General features: G+C 46.3%; 1 pseudogene; it reads right to left on the minus strand.

Moving 5' to 3' along the window:
* The window catches only part of LOC140210427 (uncharacterized), a 41,665-nt pseudogene extending 23,294 nt beyond the window's left edge, over positions 1–18,371 (minus strand).
* Between the last annotated feature and the right edge of the window lie 5,712 nt (positions 18,372–24,083).

The raw sequence follows: 24,083 nt of genomic DNA on the forward strand, positions 1-24,083 counted from the left end.
TTGGATCTTCCATTTCTTTGCCATTCTCCTAATATGTCTCAGTCTTTCTGTAGCCTCTGTGCTTCCTCAGTGTTAACATTGACTGCCTTCCCGAGCCTGCACGCAGACATAAGTGTCGTTTGTTAAAAGTACCATTTAGGTCCTGTCAATCTGTGAGCAAACCCTGTCTTTTCAGGCAGCACCCTCATTACCGGCTATGTATGGGAGGATTATCTCCCTTCCCTCCGACTCTCTCTGATCATCAATGTGTTGCTGTTGTTTTTCTCAGTCCTTCACGTCTCCATGTAACTTTACTAAATTGGCAGTTGTAGTTTATTTCTGTACACTTGTAATTTCTGTTGTTTCTCTCTCTGAATTGCCATATGCAACTTTCAGTGAAGGCAACTCTGACAGAATGTGCTGTTTCTCCCTGTGGGTGAAGGGTTTATGAACAGTTGTAGTCACAGTTGATGTCTGACTTGGGTCTGCAGGGTTCTCGATGTGACCTTGCCTGACCTCAACAAGTGCTCTCCAGACAGATACATCTCTGTAAAACTCTCACTGAAATATCTCCTCTCTAATTCCCACACAACGTAAAACATAAATGACAGAAACAAGTTAAACAGTGCATACTCCACAATCTGACATTATGTGCATCTAAACTCATGATACCTGCTGTATTCCTTTGTCTGTAGTTGTTATACTAAGGCACACACACTCGCAAATGCGTACCCTAAATTACAGTTCTTGGATTGAATATACACACCCCCACTAGCCTCTCGAACCTTCAGAAACCACCCTTTGTAAATGGTGGTCCCACCTTGCCAAGTTACCACAGAAAGTTTAGTCTGGCATCAACACACAAGGAGACACTCAGACATTACTTTATGTCTTTCAAATCTTTATATTATTATTATATTATTCAAAAATAACGATGGGTCGCAAGAAGGAATCCGTCTTCTGACACCAAATGTTTTTGCGTGAATGAAGTCACCAGTGGGAAATACTGGTAGGTATGAAGCAGTCGTACCTACCAGTATTTATATCACAAATAAGCTGACGGCTTTTGGAGTCATGAGAGAGAAAGAGAGAGACCCTTTCGGAGCAAGAGGAAGGATGTGATTGTACTGGAGAAGGTGCAAAGGAGATTCCTTGGGATATTATCAGACAAAATAGGCTAGGTTTGCTTTCTTAAGAGAGGCAATGGCTGGGCTGAAAGACTAGGTAGCTGGTTTGGGTATACAAAATTAAAAGAGTATAGCTTGTCTGAAGAACTTTTAATCTTTGGAGAGGTGTGAGGACATTGATTTAAGAACAGGGATAACAGATTTGAAAGAAGAACTTGTTTTTAAACCTGAAATCTGGAACACACCACCTGAGAGAATGATAGAGGCAAGTAGAATCATAGCATATAAGAGGTATTTTGATAGGCACTCGAGACATCGTGGCATTAAATGGAATAGGCTGGATGCTTGGAAATGGGTTTGGTAAAGATGGGAAGGTAATAGACATGATGAATTATGGGGCTCATTTCCATGTTGTGTGGCTCTGTGAGTATATTGTCAAACACGCTGCCCATTGCTTAAAAGTAAATAGTTGATGTAGAAATTCTCATTCTTAATAGTTTTAGTGACTAAAATTCAAGAGAAAACGTATTTCATAGAAACATAGAAAACCTGCAGCACAATACAGGCCCTTCGGCCCACGAAGCTGTGCCGAACATGTCCTTACCTTAGAGATTACCGAGGGTTACCCATAGCCCTCTACTTTTCTAAGCTCCATGTACCTATCCAGGAGTCTCCTAAAAGACCCAATCATATCCACTTCCACCGCCGTTACTGGCAGCCCATTCCACGCACTCGCCACTCTCTGAGTAAAAGACTTAAAGCACCTTAAAATTATGCCCTCTTGTGCTAGGCGTTTCAGCCCTGGGAAAAAGCCTCTGACCAGCCACTTTACATTTCCTTCTCTGAATCCATACTGTACTTCATTTTGCAATGACTTCACTGTTCTAACTCTTCCTGACTTGTTTATTTAACAAATTTTTTCAGTGTGATTGGTTCAGGAGTTAAGCAATGCTTGATCAGTTAACATAAATCCCAAGAGACCATATTGTGCTGAATTTGTCCCTTTTTAAAATATCTTACTGTGCATGAGCTCATGGGAACCAAGTGAATATTAGATATTGTAACTAAAGATGGGCTGTTCTACACAGTGGTCATAAATTAAGATTTGTCATGTTTCGAAACTGATATATTTGAATGTATCTGGCATTCAAATACATTCTATTTTTATTATAATAAATAAGCTATTTTTTATTGTAATAAACTTTAGCTATTTTCTTATAACCACTCGCAGTGGTATTATTTTGATTTGAATGGGTAATTTCCATCAGTTGACAAAATGTGTGGATATTCCTCACATTTGCAAAAAAAGAGTCCAAATTATTGAACATAAATTAGAGATGGTCATTTTTTTAATGAGTTCTGAATTTGTTATACATGTAAACACATTGTAACTATATTTCTTCTTCTACCAACAGGCAACCCTGCATAAATTGCCTGAAGTAGATCAATGTGGTGATTATAATCCTCAAATTCCATTGGGTCTCAGATCTGGCAGCTCTGCAAACGTTTCCCCCCACTTGCAGAATTTACTTGATCTAGTGGACCGACATAGGAGTGGTTCAAATTCACACCACACAAACCAGAGGTTTCTTAGTAAGTTGTCTTTGTTTATGAACAGCTAGGCAACCCCCTGAGGGTTAAGATCAAGAGATAAAATTCACAAGTTATTAACTCCTGGTAATATTGATTAGATATTAAATGAAGCGTGATTTTGAGGCAACAAACTTTTGTTGAACATTTGAATAAAAATAAGTTCTAAAGTTCATTCAGCAAATTAAAACTCAATCAGCAGATGATGAGGAGAAACCATAGATGACAAGAAGTTTGTTCACAGTTGTCTTTTGAAGAACTTGCAACAGGAGGTTTCCTGCTTTCGTGGTTTCTGTTTAGAACCCTTTTTAAAAATGCTGAACAATATTGGCTATCCTCCGATCCGCTGGTACCTCATCTGTCACTAGATGTTTTAAAATATACCTGCTAGGGCCCCGGAATTTCTGCACCTGCCTCCTGTAGGGCCAGAGGGAAGTTATCCTCCCTGATCTGCCTCAGGGTAGCAAACATTTCCTCCTCTGTAATCTGTACAGTGTCTACCATCAATGCTGCCCTCAACTGCATTGCTTCCATTTCATGCACGTCTGCCTTCACCCCATCCTTCCACCACCCTGCCAGGGATGGGGTTCCTCTTGTTCTCTCCTGCCACCCAACCAGCCTCTGCATCGAGCACATAATTCTGTCACTCTGCCACCTCCAACGGGATCCCACCACCAAGCACATTTTTCCCTCCCCCAACTTTCTGCTTTCTGCAGGGATTGCTCCCTTGTCCATTCATCCCTCCCCACTGGTATCCCTCCTGGGACTTATCCTTGCAAGCGGAACAAGTGCTACACTTGCCCCTACACCTCCTCTCTCACTACCATTCAGTGCCCCACACAGTCCTCCCAGGTGAGGCGACACTTCACCTGTGAGCCTGTTGGGGTCATTTACTGTGTTCAGTGCTCCTGGTGTGGCCTCCTGCACATCGGTGAGACCCGACGTAGATTGGAAGACCACTTTGCCAAGTACCTACGCTCCATCTGCCAGTAAGAACAGGATCTCCCACTGGCCACCCATTTTAATTCCACTTCCCATTCCCATTCCAATGTGTCCATCCACTGTTGCGATGTGGCCACACTCAGGCTGGAGGAGCAACATCTTAAATTCCGTCTGGGTAGCCTCCAACCTGATGGCATGAACATTGATTTCTTGAGCTTCCGGTAATACCACCACCCACCTCCCTCGCAACCTTCACCATTCCCTATTCCCCTTTCCCTCTCTCACCTTATCTCCTTTCTTGCCCATCGCCTCCCTTTGGTGCTCTTCCTCGTTTTCTTTCTTCCATGGTCTTCTGTCCTGTCCTATCAGATTCCCGCTTCTCCAGCCCTGTATCTCTTTCACCGATCAACTTCCCAGCTCTCTACCTCAGCCCCTCTCAGTTTCACCTATCTCCTTGTGTTTGTTTCTCCCCTCTCCCAAACTTCTAACTCTGACGCCTCATCTTTTTTTCTCCAGTTCTGATGAAGGGTCTTGGCCCAAAACATCGACTATGCTCTTTTCCATAGATGCTGCCTGGCCTGCTGAGTTCCTCCGGCATCTTGCGTATGTTGCTTGGATTTCCAGAATCTGCAGATTCTCTTTTGCTTTTCCATGTACTTGATGCGGCTTTGCTTCACTCTTAAAGACACTATATCCATTTCCAAGTAAATACTGATGCAAAGAACTCATTTAAGATCTCCCCCATCTGTTTTGGTATCACACATGGATGACCATTCTGGTCTTCCAGAGGACCAATTTTGTCCCTAGCAACCCTTTTGCTGTTAACGTATCTGTAGGATCCCTCGGGATTGTCCTTCACCTTGTCTACTGCAGCAACTTCATGCCTTCTTTTAACCTTCCTGGTTTCATTCTTAAGTGTTGTCTTGCATTTTTTGCAGTCCATAAGCATTTAACTTGTTCCGATTTGCCCATGTTAGAGTGAGTTTTTGGGTAGATGATTCATTTATACTTAAATGGCTTGGCCACCTGTCTCCTGTTTGACAAAGTACTGTGGATTGAGTTCATTTGTAACAATGCATTTCCTGAAAGCTGTGAATACCAGACACTGCTGACGCCTCTGGGATGAAGTTTACAGGTAGTTTCGAAGACGGCACTATGTATACTTCATAGATATGAATTGTCTTCTATTTTAGCACGTAAAATGCCAAATAAATGTATTGTGGATTTAACTTGCATTCCTAAAGGCTGTGGATACCAACTGTGACGAAAAACTTAAGTTATCAGAAGATTGATGCTGATGAGAGAGATAAGAGAGACAATAGAGAAACATTCAAAATGCTAAAAAGACAGAAGAGAGAGATTAACGAGAAAGAAACACACTTCAGAATATTGACAGGCTGGTTGCTTTGAACCTGAACTGTTTGAAGTTTGCTGGACAGGCGATACCCCAGCAGGGGGATAAAAAGAACAGGTTCGCTAAGGCACGACACACCACGAGATCATGAGATAACGAGACCCTGGAAGAGCGGTGTGCCCCCACAAGTTGGTGGAGTTTGGAGGTCTGGTTGCGGGAACCGACCATAGACGCACAGGGTACTTTAAAATGTCGCTGTCTATGGGTGAAGTGCCGGAGGATTGGAGAGTGGCTCCTGTTGTTCCGTTGTTTAAAAAAGGATCGAAAAGTAATCCGGGAAATCATAGGCTGGTGAGTTTAACGTCAGTAGTAGGTAAATTATTGGAGGAAGTACTAGGAGACAGAATCTACAAGCATTTGGATAGACAGGGGCTTATTAGGGAGAGTCAACATGGCTTTGTGTGTGGTAGGTCATGTTTGACCAATCTATTGGAGTTTTTCGAGGAGGTTACCAGGAAAGTGGATGAAGGGAAGGCAGTGGATATTGTCTACATGGACTTCAGTAAGGCCTTTGACAAGGTCCCACATGGGAGGTTAGTTAGTAAAATTCAGTCACTAGGTATACATGGAGAGGTGGTAAATTGGATTAGACATTGGCTCAATGGAAGAAGCCAGAGAGTGGTGGTAGAGAATTGCTTCTCTGAGTGGAGGCCTGTGACTAGTGGTGTGCCACAGGGATCAGTGCTGGGTCCATTGTTATTTGTCATTTATATCAATGATCTGGATGATAATATGGTAAATTGGATCAGCAAGTTTGCTGATGATACAAAGATTGGAGGTGTAGTAGACAGTGAGGAAGGTTTTCAGAGCCTACAGAGGGGCTTGGACCAGCTGGAAAAATGGGCTGAAAAATGGCAGATGGAGTTTAATACTGACAAGTGTGAAGTATAGCACGTTGGAAGGACAAACCAACGTAGAACATACAGGGTTAATGGTAAGGCACTGAGGAGTGCAGTGGAACAGAGGGATCTGGGAATACAGATACAAAATTCCCTAAAAGTGTCGTCACAGGTAGATAGGGTGGTAAACAGAGCTTTTGGTACATTGGCCTTTATTAATTGAAGTATTGAGTATAAGAGCTGGAATGTTATGATGAGGTTGTATAAGGCATTGGTGAGGCCGAATCTGGAGTATTGTGTTCAGTTTTGGTCACCAAATTACAGGAAGGATATAAATAAGGTTGAAAGAGTGCAGAGAAGGTTTACAAGGATGTTGCCGGGACTTGAGAAACTCAGTTACAGAGAAAGGTTGAATAGGTTAGGACTTTATTCCCTGGATCGTAGAAGAATGAGGGGAGATTTGATAGAGGTATATAAAATTATGATGGGTATAGATAGAGTGAATGCAAGCAGACTTTTTCCACTGAGGCAAGGGGAGAAAAAAACTAGAGGACATGGGTTAAGGGTGAGGGGGTAAAAGTTTAAAGGGAACATTGGGGGGGGCTTCACACAGAGAGTGGTGGGAGTATGGAATGAGCTGCCAGACGAGGTGGTAAATGCGGGTTCTTTTGTAACATTTAAGAATTAATTGGACAGATACATGGATGGGAGGTGTATGAAGGGATATGGTCCATGTGCAGGTCAGTGGGACTAGGCGGAAAATGGTTCGGCACAGCCAAGAAGGGCCAAAAGGCCTGTTTCTGTGCTGTAGTTTCTATGGTTTCTATGGTGAAAGGGTATGATCGGCAGGAACCTGGTGTGTGTGTCCGCCCTTGCCAGGGTGCCGGGTTCACTGCGGAAGAACGGTCGTATCCGGAGTGGAGGGGTCACAGATGGTGACCACAGAAGACATAAAAAAGGGTTCGCCCAAAAGCCAACTGCGAAGAACATCAAAGGTCAGCTGAATCAGATTTGCATATCTCTATCCCTCTCCCTCTCTCCAACGGCACAACAGTGATTACTGCGAACTGTACTAAGCCGAACTGAACTCTGCGTCACTCGAGACTGATTATTTTACCCCTAGACTGCGATAGAGCTTGATTGATTCCTATTACCCTAGTTCTGTTTACATATGTGTTTTATCATTGTTAACCTGTTGCATTTATATCCTTATGATTAGAGTACTGTGTTACTTATTTCTTTAATAAAACTTTATTAGTTTCTGTTAAACCAGACTCCAACGAAGTGGTCCATTTCTGCTTGTTTGGCAACCCAGTTACGAGGTATGTAACATAAGTGGGGACCTCATCCGCGATTTTGAATGCCAATTTTGGGACTGGGTAAATTGATTGGGTTAAAATTCCCGAAAGAAAGTAAGGGCAAACAGCAGAAATGGAGATTGAGGAATTTCTAAAGGCACCAACCTTGGCATTAGAGGATGCCAGGAAATCAGAATTGGCAACTGTTGCCAAATGGTTGAATCTTTTTAAGGGGAAGTCGACAATGAGGAGATCGGAGATGCACAGAGCTATCATTGAGCATTATGTATCTAAAGGTGTGTTTCCCCAAGGGGAGCTGGAGGTGGTATCTATGGGCAAACCTGGTGGAGAAGCAGTACAGCTGCTAATTGAAAAATTGAAACTCGAGCATGAGTTCCGGATAAAGCAGCTGGACTGAGAAGAGAGGGACAGGCAGTTAGAACGAGAAGAGAGAGAGAGAAACAGAGGGAAAGGGAATTTGAGCTGGAGAAGTTAAGGATAACGCTAGCGCAGAGGCCCATGCTGAACCAAGGTGGAGGGTTCAGGGCAACCCAGGAGGTTAGGCTCTTTCCCCCATTTGAGGAGGCCAATGTTGATCGGTACTTTCTACATTTTGAAAAAGTTGCTGCAAGTCAGGACTGGCCGAGGGATAAGTGGGCTGTTTTGCTTCAGAGCATACTTAAAGGAAAAGCTCAGCAAGCTTACTCGGCATTGTCCGCAGAAGATGCCCTGAGGTATGATGTGGTGAAAGAGGCGATACTCAGGATTTATGAGTTGGTCCCGGAGGCATACCGGCAGAGGTTCCAGAGTATTTAGAGTTTGCCCGTGAGATGCAGATGTATTGTGAGCGTTGGTGCGCCTCGAAAGGGGTCAACGGGGATTATGACAGACTGCTACAGCTAATACTGATTGAGCAGTTTAAAGGTTGTGTCCCTGAAGGTATGAGGCCCTACCTAGATGAGAGAGAGGCAGAAAGCTTAGCCGCAACTGCTAAGTTAGCGGATGAATACACGTTAATGCACAAAGCGAACTTTACCCCGAGTAAAAGCTACCAGAAGGGTAGTCAAGAGGGCGGAGAGAGTCCGCCAGAAAAGTCAGAAAGTAAGCCGGGGACTAGTGAGAAGGATAAGGAAGACTGGGAGCAGTTTGGTAGGAAGTCTCCCGGGGTCGTATGATATAATTGTGGGAAAGCTGGTCACTTTGCGTCCAGGTGCTTTGCCCCAAAGAAGGAGAGGGGGAAAGGAAAAACGACGGTCCCGACTGGCTGTATTGAGCTGGCAAACAAACCACTAGGGGAGAAGAGGTCTGATAAAGTTCAGGAAGGGTGCGAGAAATTTATTTCGGCCGGATTGGTGTCAGTGAAGGAGGGGTTAAACCCGGTTCCAGTGCGGATCTGGAGAGACACTGGAGCTTGACAGTCATTGATATTAAAGAGTGTGTTAGACTTTAGTTCAGAGACCCAGACTGGGGAGGTCAGGGTGATAAAAGGCATTGAGAAAGGGACTGAAGCAGTACCTTTGCACCAGATACACCTAAAAAGCGACTTGGTCTCCGGACCGGTCACGATCGGGGTGAGGCCCGAACTACCGATGGATGACGTGGAGGTCTTACTCGGTAATGACCTCACCGGCGGGAATGTGTTCTCAGCAGTAAAACTGACAAGCCAGCCTGCCAGCATTGAGGCCTCGCCCATGGACTCACAGGTTTATCCCGTTTGCGCAGTGACTCGGCGCATGTCGAGAAAGGCTGCTGAAACGAATATAGATTTAGCTGAGACATTTTTACCAGCCTTGTACCAGGAGGGGTTAGAAAGTGAGAAGCAGCGTAGTGAAACGGAAGTTGAGGTAGACTTATCATTAGCAAGGAAGGAATTTATTCAGGCACAGGAGCGAGACAAGGAGCTGATGGTTTTGGCAGAGACAGCTCTCTCCGAAGCAGAATTAAAAAGGGAGCCAGTGGGCTATTATGTGAAGGAGGGAGTACTAATGAGGAAATGGAGACCACGTACCGTGCCCGCAGATGAGGAATGGGGGGTGGTACACCAGGTGGTAGTGCCTAAAATTTATGGGGATGAGATTCTTAACCTGGCCCACAAGATACCCCTCGGTGGACATTTTGGGGTGAGGAAGACAGATGATAGAATCATGAAAGAGTTTTACTGGCCGCACAGGAGGAAGGATGCTATTGACTATTGTAGACATGAGCTAACACAGTTACAGGCTATTGATATGCTAACAGCTTGCCACGATAGGCGAGCAGACCTAGTCGGTGTTATCACGAAAATTAATGAGGCTAGAGTGCCACCTGATAAGGGGAAAACCCATTTTGAAAAGATAAGTATGGTGCCGACCAGATGGGAGAACTCTATTGTTTTGGCCAGCTTTGCTGATAAGGTCTCTCCCTTAACCCCCGAACAGAGCGAGCCGCTGAGAAAGCTAATTAACCAGCACGCACACGTATGTCCGGATGTCCCGAGGCGATGCAAAGAGCCGGGACATGGTCTTGTTGTCACATCAGGTCAGCCTAGTAAGCGACACCTCTATAGGATGATTAATTCAGTGACAAAAGGGTTAAAGAATGCAGAAGCGTATATTGGCGATTTAGTGGTCTGGAGTGACACGTGGGAGAGGCACATTGTGGCAGTAGAGGAGCTGTTTAAAAAGCTGTTTGAAGCCAACCTGACAGTGAACCTCATAAAAAGTGAACTCAGCCACGGAAAGATCACTTATCTGGGATTTGTGGTAAGACAGGGGCAGCTGGCACCGATGCAGGCTAAGGTGTGGGTTATCTCTGAAGTCCCCACCCCGACAGACAAGAGAGCCCTGAGAAGGTTCTTGGGGATGATGGGATACTATCGGAAGTTTTGCAAAAACTTTGTGGATATTACCCTCCCTCTTACTAAGCTCTTGCCAAAGAATGCTAAGTTTGTGTGGGACGACTTTTGTTATATTTGTCCGGGACGGAAACCACTGAGAACTTACATTGATCACAACCCAGTAGTGTTTTTGGGCACTATGAAGGATAAAAACAAAAGGTTGCTAAGTTGGAGCCTGATCTTAAAATAACACATATAAAAGGAACTGAGAATGTGATTGCTGACTGTCTGTCAAGGTGTTGAAAACTTAGTTCTCTGTATTAGCCTTATAGCTGATGACCCTGTATATTAGTGTGTATATAATAATGTATTCATGGTCATAATTTTTACCCCGGTAAAAATCCTTTGAAGGATAGGGGTGTGATGAAAAACTAAGTTATCAGAAGATTGATGTTGATGAGAGAGATAAGAGAGGCAATGGAGAAACAATCAAAATGCTAATAAGAGAGAAGAGAGAGATTAATGAGAAAGAAACACACTTCAGAATATTGACAGACCGGTTGCTTTGAACCTGAACTGTTTGAAGTTTGATGGGCAGACGATACCCCAGCAGGGGGATAAAAAGAACAGGTTTGCTAAGGCACGACACACCACGAGATCATGAGATAACGAGACCCTGGAAGAGCGGTGTGCCCCCACAGGTTGGTGGAGTTTGGAGGTCTGGTCACGGGAACCAACCATAGACGCACAGGGTGAAAGGGTACGATTGGCGGAAACCTGGTGTGTGTGTCTGCCCTTGCCAGGGTGCCGGGTTCACCGCGGAAGAACGGTCGTATCCGGAGCAGAGGAGCCTCAGTCAGTGACCACAGAAGACATAAAAAAGGGTCCGCCCGAAAGCCAACTGCAAAGAACATCAAAGGTCTGCTGAATCAGATTTGCATATCTCTATCTCTCTCTCTCTCTTTCCAACGGCACAACAACGATTACTGCGAACTGTACTAAGCTGAACTGAATTCTGCGTCACTTAAGACTGATCATTTTACCCCTAGACTGCGATAGAGCTTGGTTTGATTCCTATTACCCTAGTTCTGTTTACATGTGTGTTTTATCATTGCTAACCTGTTGCATTTATATCCTTACGATTAGAGTACTGTGTTACTTATTTCTTTAATAAAACTTTATTAGTTTCTGTTAAACCAGACTCCAACGAAGTGGTCCATTTCTGCTAGTTTGGCAACCTAGTTACGGGGTACGTAACACAACCCAGACATGTTGGCGTCAGAAGGAAAGGATGAAGTCAGAAGGTGTGATGTTTTGTATGTAGCTTCAAAAGAAAGCATTGTCTATGCACTTGTCTATAACTTTTTAAATAGCGATTGCCCTTTGTGTTTAACATATAAATATTGAGCCCGCATTGGGCTAGCAGACCTTTCTACCTAAAGTGTCTCCGTCCATACTATGTCTGCTGTACCTTGTTGTGTCGAATAAAGAAGCTGCTTTGTATCTACCAGTGACTCTGTCTCTCTGGTGAGTTCATCCATGCTACAACATTTGGTGTCGGGAGTGGGATACCTCGTGACCCGTTGTGTGGCCAGCGTTCCTAGCAGTCTAAGTTGGTGAGTATTTTTCTAAAATAACACTCACACTTGGATCTGTTCGGTCGGTGGTGCATGGGACACGAGGTATCACGAATGCGGAGAGCTTGAACTGGTAGATATAAAAGTAGTGTCTGCGTGTGCACGTGTGTTTATGTAAATGAGGGAATCTTTGCATGTTAACTTGGTGAGACTTGGACCACCAGTTGCGAAAGGTGGTAACCGACGGTACGATTCGAGACGCCAGAGTAGGGGCATGTACAGTCGTTCGGGGAGCTGCAGTTCAGTGTATGCGTTCGCAAGTGTGATGCAAGGGAATACAGCCGGCATCATGAGTTTGGGTACTCACAAGTGGCAGATTCTGTAGTACATACTCTGCGGTTTTAATTATGTACTGTTTAACTGCTACCTGTCTTTTATACGACCAAGCAGTTTGAACAGCTCAAACAAATAAATAGAGAGGTAGCTTTAGCAGAGCGGCCTGCGGAAAGCGGCCAGTGAGTGAGTGGAGCTTTGAGGCTTTGACTCAAGAGGCTTCGACGAGAAGAGGCAGAGGACAAGCTTATTCCCAGTTAGTCTTGACAATGCCTCCTGAGACGGTGATGTGCCTCTCATGTGAGATGTGACAGTCGTGGGGGAACTCGCCTCTCCCGCAGAGTCACATCTGCCAGAAATGCATGCGGCTGGGCAATCTGGAAGACCATGTAAGGAATCTGGAGCACCAGCTGGATGACCTTCAACTCGTAAGGGAGAATGAGACAGTCATAGATGAGAGCTACAGGGAGAGTCACACCTAGACTGCCAGAAGCAGGTCGTTGGGTGATGGTCAGAGGGGGGAAAGCGAAGGTCAGTAGGTGGGTAGTGCAGAGCACCCCTGTAGCCATTCCCCTGAATAATAAGTTTACCATCCTGGATACTGTTAGCGGGGATGACTGACCAGGTGTGAGCCACGGTGGCAGGGCCTCCGGCACTGAGTCTGACCCGGTGGTGCAGAAGGGTGGGATGGAGAAGAAGAGAGACCATAATACCATAAGACAAAGGAGCAGAAGTCGGCCATTCGGCCCGTTGAGTATGCTCCGCCATTTTATCATGAGCTGATCCATTCTCCCATTTAGTCCCACTTCCCCACCTTCTCACCATAACCTTTGATGCCCTGGCTACTCAGATACCTATCAATCTCTGCCTTAAATACACCTAATGACTTGGCCTCCACTGCTGCCTGTGGCAACAAATTCCATAGATTCACCACCCTCTGACCAAAAAAATTTCTTCGCATTTCTGTTCTGAATGGGTGCTCTTCAATTCTTAAGTCATGCCCTCTCGTACTGGACTCCCCCATCATGGGAAACAACTTTGCCACATCCACTCTGTCCATGCCTTTTAACATTCGAAATGTTTCTATGAGGTCTCCCCTCATTCTTCTAAACTCCAAGGAATACAGTCCAAGAGTGGACAAACGTTCCTCATATGTTAACCCTCTCATTCCCGGAATTATTCTAGTGAATCTTCTCTGTACCCTCTCCAACGTCAGCACATCCTTTCTTAAATAAGGAAACCAAAACTGCCCACAGTTCTCCAAGTGAGGTCTCTCCAGCGCCTTATAGAGCCTCAACATCACATCCCTGCTCCTATACTCTATTCCTCTAGAAATGAATGCCAACATTGCATTCGCCTTCTTCACCACCAACTCAACCTGGAGGTTAACCTTAAGGGTATCCTGTACGAGGACTCCCAAGTCCCGTTGCATCTCAGAACTTTGAATTCTTTCCCCATTTAAGTAATAGTCTGCCCGTTTATTTCTGCTGCCAAAGTGTATAACCATACACTTTCCAACATTGTATTTCATTTGCCACTTCTTTGCCCATTCTTCCAATCTATCCAAGTCTCTCTGCAGACTCGCTGTTTCCTCAGCACTACCGGCCCCTCCGCCTATCTTCATATCATCAGCAAACTTAGCCACATAGCCATCTATTCCATAATCCGAATCATTGATGTACAATGCAAAAAGAAGCGGCCCCAACACGTACCCCTGTGGAACACCACTGGTAACCGGCAGCCAACCAGAATAACATCCCTTTATTCTCACTCTCTGTTTCCTGCCAATCAGCCAACGCTCTATCCACGTATGTAACTTTCCTGTAATTCCATGGGTTCTTATCTTGTTAAGTAGCCTCATGTGTGGCACCTTGTCAAAGGCCTTCTGAAAATCCAAATATACAACATCCACTACAACTCCCTTGTCTAGCCTACTGGTAATTTGCTCAAAAAATTGTAATAGGTTCATCTGGCAGGATTTTCCTTTAAGGAATCCATGCTGAGTTCTGCCTATCTTGTCATATGCCTCCAGGTACTCCGTAACCTCATCCTTGACAATCCACTCCAACAACTTCCCAACCACCGATGTTAAACTAACAGGTCTATCATTTCCTTTTTGCTTCCTTGCCCCCTTCTTAAATAGCGGAGTGACATTTGCAATCTTCCAGTCCTCCGGAACCATGCCAGAACCTAACGACTTTTGAAAGATCATCGCTAGTGCCTCCGCAATCTCCACAGCTACTTCCTTCAGAACACGAAGGTGCATTCCATCTGGTCCGGGAGATTTATCTACCTTTAGAGTATTCAGCTTCCTGAGTACTTTCTCTGTCATAATTGTGACTGCGCACACTTCTCTTCCCTGCCACCCTTGAGTGTCCGGTATACTGCTGATATCTTCCTCGGTGAAGACTGATGCAAAATACTCGTTCAGTTCCTCCGCCATCTCCTTATCTCCCATTACAATTTCTCCAGCATCATTTTCTATCGGTCCTATATCTACTCTCACCTATCTTTTACTCTATATATACTTGAAAAAGCTTTTAGTATCCTCTTTGATATTATTTGCTAGCTTCCTTTCATAATTAATCTTTTCCCTCTTAATGACCTTCTTAGTTTCCTTTTGTAAGCTTTTAAAAACTTCCCAATCCTCTCTGTTCCCACTAATATTTGCTTCCTTGTACGCCCTCTCCTTTGCTTTAACTTTAGCTTTGACTTCTCTTGTCAACCATGGTTGCATCCTTTTTCCATTCAAAAATTTCTTCTTTTTATAGAATATACCTGTCTTGCACCTTCCTCACTTCTCGCATAAACTCCAGCCACTGCTGCTCTGCCGTCTTTCCCACCAGTGTCCCTTTCCAGTCAACTTTGGCCAGTTTCTCTCTCATGCCACTGTAATTTCCTTTACTCCACTGAAATACAAACACATCAGATTTTGGCTTTTCTTTTTCAAATTTCACAGTGAACTCAATCATGTTATGATCACTGCCTCCTAAGGGTTCCTTCACCTCAATCTCTCTAATCACCTCCAGTTCATTACACAATACCCAATCCAGTACAGCCGATCCCCTAGTGGGCTCAACAACAAGCTGTTCTAAAAAGCCATCTCGCAGGCATTCTACAAATTCTCTCTCTTGAGATCCAGTGCCGACCTGATTTTCCCAATCCACTCACATGTTAAAATCCCCCACAATTATCATAACACTGCCCTTCTGACAAGCCTTTTCTATTTCCTGTTGTAATTTGTAGTCCACATCACTGCAGCTGTTTGGAGGCCTATAAATAACTGCCATCAGGGTCCTTTTACTCCTCTGATTTCCTAGCCCAACCCATAAAGATTCTGCACCTTCCGATCCTATATCACCTCTTTCTAATGATTTAATAGATTTCTAATGAGAGCTGTCGCCATTGGAGACTCTATAGTCAGGGGAGCAGACAGGAGATTTTGTGGACGTGAGAGGGACACCCGCATGGTTTGTTGCCTCCCGGGTGCCAGGGTCCGGGATGTCTCTGACCGGGTGCACGACATCCTAGTATGAGAGGTAAAGCAACCAGAAGTCGTGATACATGTTGGTACCAACGACATAGGCAGGAAGAGGGACGAGGTCCTGAAGTGTGAGTTTCGGGAACTAGGCAGAAGGCTGAAGAACAGGACCTCAAGGGTGGCGTTCTCAGGATTGCTGCCAGTGCTACGTGACAGAGATGGTAAGAATTGGAGGAGATGGCAGTTGAATGTGTGGCTGAGGAGTTGGTGCAGGGAGCAGGGTTTTAGATTTTTGGATCATTGGGATCTCTTCTGGGGCAAGTGGGACCTGTACAGATTGGACGGGTTGCACCTGAACTCGAGGGGGAGCAATAACCTTGCAGGTAGGTTTGCTAGCATGGTTGGGGAGGGTTTAAACTAATTTGCAAGGGAATGGGATCGGGAACGGTAGAGCAGTGAAAGAAGTGCATGGTGATGGTGGTGGCATCCGTTAGTCTCGCGAGACCATGGCTCTGCGCCTGGAAGGTCTTGCTTCAGTCTATGTTAGAGCAGCGCCTGTCGTGGCTGTAGAGTCCCACACGGGAGTGACAGTCTCGGCTGCAATGACCGCACTTGAAGGCACTGTCCTCCAGTGTTGTCTTGGTGCTGTTTTTCGGACGAGTGCGCTTTTCTTCAGCAGCAAGCCTCAGCTTCTCTTCTCCTCTTTTTAGACCTCTGCGTAGTTCCAGCCTCCAGTGAGAGCAATCGCTTGCGATGTCCTCCCACCTCTCGACGTTCATTTTCAGTGACTTCATGTTTCTCTTGAAAACGTCTTTGAAACGAAGGTGGGGCCACCCTTGTACTGACTAGTCGGAGGCCAGTTCCCTGTACATCAGGTCTTTCGGGATCCTCCGGTCTGCCATGTGGTGTACGTGGCCCAGCCAGCGGAGACTGCTTTGTTGGAGCAGGGTGAAGAGGCTGGGTATCTGGGCGCGGGCCAGGACCTCATTATTGGTGACTCCGTCAGTCCACCTGATGTCCAGGATGCGTCTTAGGCTGCGAAGATGGAAGGCGTTGAGACGCTGCTGTTGTCTGTAGTAGAGGCTTCAGGCTTCGCTGCCGTAAAGCAGTGTGCTGAGGACGCAGGCCCTGTAGACTGCAACTCTGGTGTGCGTCGTCAGCTTTCTGTTCTCCCAGACTCTCTGGTCAGCCTGGCGAATGTTGAGGCTGCTCGTCTGATCCATCTATTGATCTCGGGGTCTAGGGAAAGGCTGTCCGTGATGGTGGAGCCAAGGTACGTAAACTCGTGAACTACCTCCAGCTCGTAGTTGTTGATGGTAATGGCAAGAGGGTGCTCAACACCTTGGCCCAACACGTTGGTCTTCTTCATGCTGATGGTCAAGCTGAAGTCCTGGCCGGCTCTTGAGAAGCTGTCCATGAGGCGTTGCAGTTGCTCCTCAGAGTGTGTTGCCAGGGCTGCGTCGTCTGCAAACAACATGTCCCTGATGAGTACTTCATGAACCTTGGTTTTCACCCTCAGCCGGGACAGACTGAACAGCCTCCCGTCCGATCTGGTGTGGAGGTAGACACCATCAGTTGACGTTCCAAAGGCGTGCTTCAGCATGACTGTGAAGAAGATGCTGAACAGGGTGGGGGCAAACACACAGCCCTGCTTCACACCGCTGCGGATGTTGAAGGCCTCCGAAGAAGAGCCGTCGAACTGAACGACGCCCTTCATGTCTGTGTGGAATGATTGAACTATCCTGAGGAGCCTCAGGGGACAACCAATCCTGGCGAGGATATTGAACAAGCCGTCTCTGCTCACAAGGTCGAAACCCTTCATAAGGTCAATGAAAGTGACATAGAGTGGTTGTCTTTGCTCTCTGCATTTCTCTTGTAGCTGTCGAAGGGAGAAGATCACGTCGATTGTGGAGCGTTCTGACCTGAAACCGCACTGAGACTCGGGTTATACCCTTTCAGCTATTTTCTGCAGTCTGTTCAGGACCATGTGGGCAAAGACCTTCCCAACGATGCTCAGCAAGGAGATTTCCCTGTAGCTGTTACAGTCGCTTCTGTCCCCTTTGTTCTTATATATGGTGACAACGTTTCAGCCTCTCATGTCTTGCGGCACTGCTGCTCTATCCAGCACTGTCACAGTAGATCGTGCAGGTGGTTTAGCAGGATGACCTTTGCACATTTGATGGCCTCTGGTGGAATGCCATCCAATCCTGGTGCCTTCCCAGTGGGCAGGCTGTCGATGGCTTTACTCAGCTCTTTGACAGTCGGCAATGCATCAAATTCCTCCATGACAGGCAGGCATTCCACGTCATCTAGCATGCTGTCCAAGATGCTGCTTTCTCTGGAGAAGAGTTCAGAGTAATGCTCCACCCATCTCTCCATCTGCTTGCCTTTGTCATTGATGGTCTCGCCTGTTATGGTTTTCAACGGTGCTGTCTTGCTCTGGGTTGGCCCGATAGCTTTCTTGATCCCCTCGTACACTCCACGGATGTTGCCTGTGTCAAATGATGACAGAATGCATTCGCATAGTTGTAGCCAGTGGTCATTTGCACAGCGCCTGGCTGTTACCTGGGCCTTGTTTCTTGCTGTCCTAAGCACTTGCAGTGTTGCCTGGGTGGGGTGGCATTTGTGCTCTAGTAGTGCAACAGGCTTCACCTCAATGACAGCGGTGAGCTTACTTGAGCTCGCTTCAAACCAGTCCTGTGTCTTGCCCCGTTTCTTCCCAAAGGCCTTGAGTGCAGTGCTGTGGATAGTATCCCACCTCTGCTGAGCATCTCCTTCTGGTGGGTCTGCAAGGAGAGCATCCTCCAGTGACTTGATGAACTCCGCAACTTTGTCTGGGTGTTGTGTCTTACTGGCATCGATGCGCTGGTTGCCTGGAGGCTTGGCGCAGTGCACCTTCTTCGGCCGAAGTCTGATCTTGCAGCAAACCAGAGGGTGATCCGTGTCGCAGTCGCTACTCTGAAAGGAGCGAGTCATGAGCACGTTTCTCAGGTGACGGCGTCTTGTGACTATCAGGTCTAGCTGGTGCCAGTGTTTGGAGCGGGGATGCCGCCAAGACACTTTGTGCTAAGCTTTGGTCTGGAAGTAGGTGTTGGTGACACACAATTCGTGGAGCATGCAAAGCTCGAGCAGTCGTTGCCCGTTGTCATTCATGCTGCCAATCCCATACCGCCCCAGGCAGCTTGGCCAGGAGTCGTGGTCGGCGCCCACTCTGGCGTGGAAGTCGCCAAGAAGCAGCAACTGTTCCTGACTTGGGATCTCCTGTATCGTCAATGAGAGCTCATCGTAAAACTTGTCCTTTGCGTCTTGTGTAGAGTAGAGGGTTGGGGCATAGACGCTGACAAGGTTGACAGGCCAGTCGGATGTGTGGAGTCGAAGTGAGAAAATCCGCTCTGTCCCTTTCCTGCTAGGCTCTACCATCTTCAGCAGCCAGTTCTTCACGGCAAAGCCGACACCATGCTCTCTGGTCTCGTCTGAGCCTTCTCCTGCCAGAAGAAGGTATAGTCTCACTCACGTAGGGTTCCCGATTCTGCGAGACGTGTCTTTTGGAGTGTTGCGATGGTTACTTGGAGTCTCGACAGTTCATTGTTAATCACTGCTATCTTGCCTGTGTCGCTGATCTCCTGAAGGCCATCTGGTATACCAGTTGTTATGGTCCGTATATTCCAGCATCCTAGTCTGAGTGCTGGCTTCTTTCTTTGTCTACTAGTTGTGCTTGGTGCAGCGTTTACAGTCTGCAGTTCGGGCTACTTGTACCCCTAAGCCCCACGCACCCAGTGGAGCAGGCAGACCGTGGCGGGAGAGCACCTAGTTGGCTGGGGGCTGCCCAGCTTGAGGTGGGCGGTAGCTGTCCAGTGAGACGCGATGGTCTCTCCCTCCATCAAAAGCAACTCCTGGCGCCTTGCTCTACGCCAATTGAGCGCAGGCTTATAACCGGTAGACTGCTGCTTTCCGTGTTGTGCCGTCGTGGTGAGGCGACATTGGAGTGTCCTCTCCAGGGTGCAACCTTGCATGGAGTAAAGCCAGATCTAACATATAGAGAGGCTTTGAGGAAAGAGGAGCAGAATGAACGGTGTAAAGATGGTAAGGTAGTAAAGCTAAAGTGTGTGTACTTCAATGCAAGAAGCATCAGGAACAAAGGTGATGAACTGAGAGCTTGGAGTTATGATGTAGTGGCCATTACAGAGACTTGGTTGGTACCAGGGCAGGAATGGATTCTCAATATTCCTGGATTTCAGTGCTTTAAAAGGGATAGAAAGGGTGGGGGAAAGGGGAGGAGCGGTGGTATTACTGGTCAGGGATACTATTACAGCTACAGAAAGGGCGGGTAATGTAGCAGGATCCTCTTTTGAGTCAGTATGGGTGGAAGTCAGGAACAGGAAGGGAGCAGTTACTCTGTTGGGAGTATTCTGTAGGCCCCCTGGTAGCAGCAGAGATACAGAGGAGCAGATTAGGAGGCAGATTTTGGAAAGGTGCAAAAATAACAGGGTTGTTATCATGGGTGACTTTAACTTCCCTAATATTGATTGGCACCTGATTAGTTCCAAGGGTCTGGACGGCGCAGAATTTGTTAAGTGCATCCAGGATGGATTCCTGTCACAATATGTAGACAGGCCGACTAGGGGGAATGCCATACTAGATCTAGTATTAGGTAACGAACCGGGTCAGGTCACAGATCTCTCAGTGTGTGAGCATCTGGGGGACAGTGACCACCGCTCCCTGGCCTTTAGCATTATCATGGAAAAGGATAGAATCAGAGAGGACAGGAAAATTTTTAATTGGGGAAGGACAAATTATGAGGCTATAAGGCTAGAAGTTGTGGGCGTGAATTTGGATGATGTTTTTGCAGGGAAATGTACTATGGACATGTGGTCGATGTTTAGAGATCTCTTGCAGGATGTTAGGGATAAATTTGTCTTGGTGAGGAAGATAAAGAATGGTAGGGTGAAGGAACCATGGCTGACAAGTGAGGTGGAAAATCTAATCAGGTGGGAGAAGCAGCATACATGAGGTTTAAGAAGCAAGGATCAGATGGGTCTATTGAGGAATATAGGGTAGCAAGAAAGGAGCTTAAGAAGGGGCTGAGAAGAGCAAGAAGGGGGCATGAGAAGGCCTTGGCGAGTAGCGTAAAGGAAAACCCCAAGGCATTCTTCAGTTATGTGAAGAACAAAAGGATGACAGGAGTGAAGGTAGGACCGATTGGAGATAAAAGTGGGAAGATGTGCCTGAAGGCTGTGGAAGTGAGCGAGGTCCTCAATGAATACTTCTCTTCGGTATTCACCAATGAGAGGGAACTTGATGACAGTGAGGACAATATGAGTGAGGTTGATGTTATGGAGCATGTTGATATTAAGGGGGAGGAAGTGTTGGAGTTATTAAAATACATTAGGATGGATAAGATGCCGGGGCCTGACAGAATATTCCCCAGGCTGCTCCACGAGGCGAGGGAAGAGATTGATGAGCCTCTGGCTAGGAACTTTATGTCCTCGTTGTCCACGAGAATGGTACCGGACGATTGGAGGGAGGCGAATGTTGTTCCCTTGTTCAAAAAGGGTAGTAGGGATAGTCCAGGTAATTATAGACCAGTGAGCCTTACGTCTGTGGTGGGAAAGCTGTTGGAAAAGATTCTTAGAGATAGGATCTATGGGCATTCAGAGAATCATGGTCTGATCAGGGACAGTCAGCATGGCTTTGTGAAGGGCAGATCATGTCTAACAAGCCTGATAGAGTTCCTTGAGGAGGTGACCAGGCATATAGATGAGGGTGGTGCAGTGGATGTGATCTATAGGGATTTTAGTAAGGCATTTGACAAGGTTCTACATGATAGGCTTATTCAGAAAGTCCGAAGGCATGGGGTCCAGTTAAGTTTGGCCAGGTGGATTCATAATTGGCTTGCCTGCAGAAGGCAGAGGGCCCTGGCGGAGGAAGTACTTTTGGATTGGAGGGTTGTGACTAGTGGTATCCCACAAGGATCGGTTCTGGGACCTCTACTTTTTGTGATTTGTATTAACGACCTGGATGTGGGGGTAGAAGGGTGGGTTGGCAAGTTTGCAGACGACACAAAGGTTGGTGGTGTTGCAGATAGTGTAGAGGATTGTCAAAGATTGCAGAGAGACATTGATAGGATGCAGAAGTGGGTTGAGAAGTGTCAGATGGAGTTCAACCCGGAGAAGTGTGAGGTGGTACACTTTGGAAGGACAAACTCCAAGGCAGAGTACAAAGTAAATGGCAGGATACTTGGTAGTGTGGAGGAGCAGAGGGATCTCGGGGTACATGTCCATAGATCCCTGAAAGTTGCCTCACAGGTGGATAGGGTAGTTGAGAAAGCTTATGGAGTGTTAGCTTTCGTAAGTCGAGGGATAGAGTTTAAGAGTCGCAGGGTAATGATGCAGCTCTATAAAACTCTGGTTAAGCCACACTTGGAGCATTGTGACCATTTCTGGTCGCCTCACTATAGGAAGGATGTGGAAGCATTGGAAAGGGTACAGAGGAGATTTACCAGGATTCTCATGGATTATGATCAGAGATTAAGGGAGCTAGGGCTTTACTCTTTGGAGAGAAGGAGGATAAGAAGAGAAATTATAGTGGTATACTAGATATTAAGAGGAATAGATAGAGTGGATAGCTAGCGCCTTTTCCCCAGGGCACCACTGTTCAATACAAGAGTTCATGGCTTTAAGGTAAGGAGCAGGAAGTTCAAGGGGGATATTAGAGGAAGGTTTTTTTACTCAGAGAGTGGTTGGTGCATGGAATACACTACCTGAGTCAGTGGTGGAGGCAGATACACTAGTGAAATTTAGGAGACTACTAGACAGGTATATGGAGGAATTTAAGGTGGGGGTTATATGGGAGGCAAGGTTTGAGGGTCGGCATGACAATGTGGGCTGAAGGGCCTGTACTTTGCTGTACTATTCTATGTTCTATATTTTGCATAGTGTGGGGATATCTCAGGGAGAGGTCCAGATATATCTACCAGAATGGCACCTATTGAGGTCAGGCAACGTCAGGTTGAGAACCCTGATGATCCGAGCCAGCCCTTGACCTTGATTACAACTATTCATAAGTCCTTCACCCTCGGGGAGAAACAGAACATCTTGTTTGAGTTGTCCTCACTTAAAGTCGCCTGTGGGAATTCAGAATTCTGGTGTAAGCTCAGGGAAATGGTTGAAATTCACCAGATGCACCCTAAAGATATACACGTGTTGGTGAAAGCGAAGTGCCCAAGGAATATGTGGGTCTATATGGCCCAGGGGGTGCAGGATGGTACATGGGCAACAACTGGGAGCACCAGTAATGAAGAAAGATATCGCTCTTTTAAAGGGGAAGTGAGGCAGCGGCTGGGGGGAGGCGAGAGTAGCTGGGGAACGATAATGGCAGCGATTCAAAAAGCTGACAAGACAGCCATGGATTATGCAGAACGTAAATATCAAGCATATGAGGAGTATTCAGGGTTGGATAATCCAGGGAGGGATGACCCAGTCTTCCTAAAAATGCTGAAGGAAGGCCTGAGCTCAGCCCACCAGGAAGTTTTAGATTTAGGTGTAACAGTGGGGTCCGACTACTCTGCGATAATTTTGTGGGCCAGTGAGATGGACCAAAGAAAAGGCAAGAGAAATCGTAAAGTGGGTATGGTGGATGCAGCTGCTGTGATGTCCTGGAGAGTTTGTTTTGCTTGCCGGCAGCCAGGGCACCAGCAAAGCACTGCCGGACCAGGTATAAGACAGTGAAGCAGTTGATATGCCACAGCTGTGCCCTATCGGGACAAGGCTGGAGACAATGTCCAAAAGGGAGGGGGAAAACCCAGGTGAAGGTCACGGCAGACACCCAGTCGCTCACCCCATCAGCAAATAGTCTGTCGATCAGATCAAAGAGCTAGTAACGGCGCCTCTTAAGGCAGAAAATGATGTGGTAGTGCGCTTCACCGCTAGCACTGGTGACCTGCAGATGTACATAACAGCATTGTTAGGGGGACGGCAATGCAATATGTTAGTGGACACAGGGGCATTGGTATCGATAACGGACTTATCCTTACCAACAACTGGACAGGCTAGTTATATCAGAGGTGTAGGAGGGAAAACAGCAAAAGTGGAAAGAAGCGAGTCGCAAATACTAGAAATTGGGGGAGTGCAGCTTCCAGTGTATTTTTGGGTATGTCCAAATAATGAAGGCACAATCCTTGGAATAGACATCCTAAGGGAAGCAGGAACTGTTATAGATTCGGGAAAGGGAGAAATAATATGGACGATGTATAAAAGCTTTTACAGTCAGTTTTTATGTTCCCTGCCAGTTTTCTCTCATAATCTTTTTTTCCCTTCCTAATTAAGCCCTTTGTCCTCCTCTGCTGAACTCTGAATTTCTCCCAGTCCTCAGGTGAGCCACTTTTTCTGGCTAATTTGTATGTTTCTTCCTTGGAATTGATACTATCCCTAATTTCCCTTGTCAACCACAGGTGCACTACCTTCCCTGATTTATTCTTTTGCCAAACTGGGCTGAACAATTGTTGTAGTTCATCCATGCGATCTTTAAATGCTTGCCATTGCATATCCACCATCAACAAGTATCATTTGCAAGTCTATCTTCGCTAATTCACGTCTCATACCTTCAAAGTTATCCTTCTTTAAGTTCAGAACCTTTGTTTCTGAATTAACTATGTCACTCTCCATCTTAATGAAGAATTCCAGCATATTA

This window comes from Mobula birostris, chromosome 15, assembly GCF_030028105.1.
Source record: "Mobula birostris isolate sMobBir1 chromosome 15, sMobBir1.hap1, whole genome shotgun sequence".
Lineage (NCBI taxonomy): Eukaryota > Metazoa > Chordata > Chondrichthyes > Myliobatiformes > Myliobatidae > Mobula > Mobula birostris.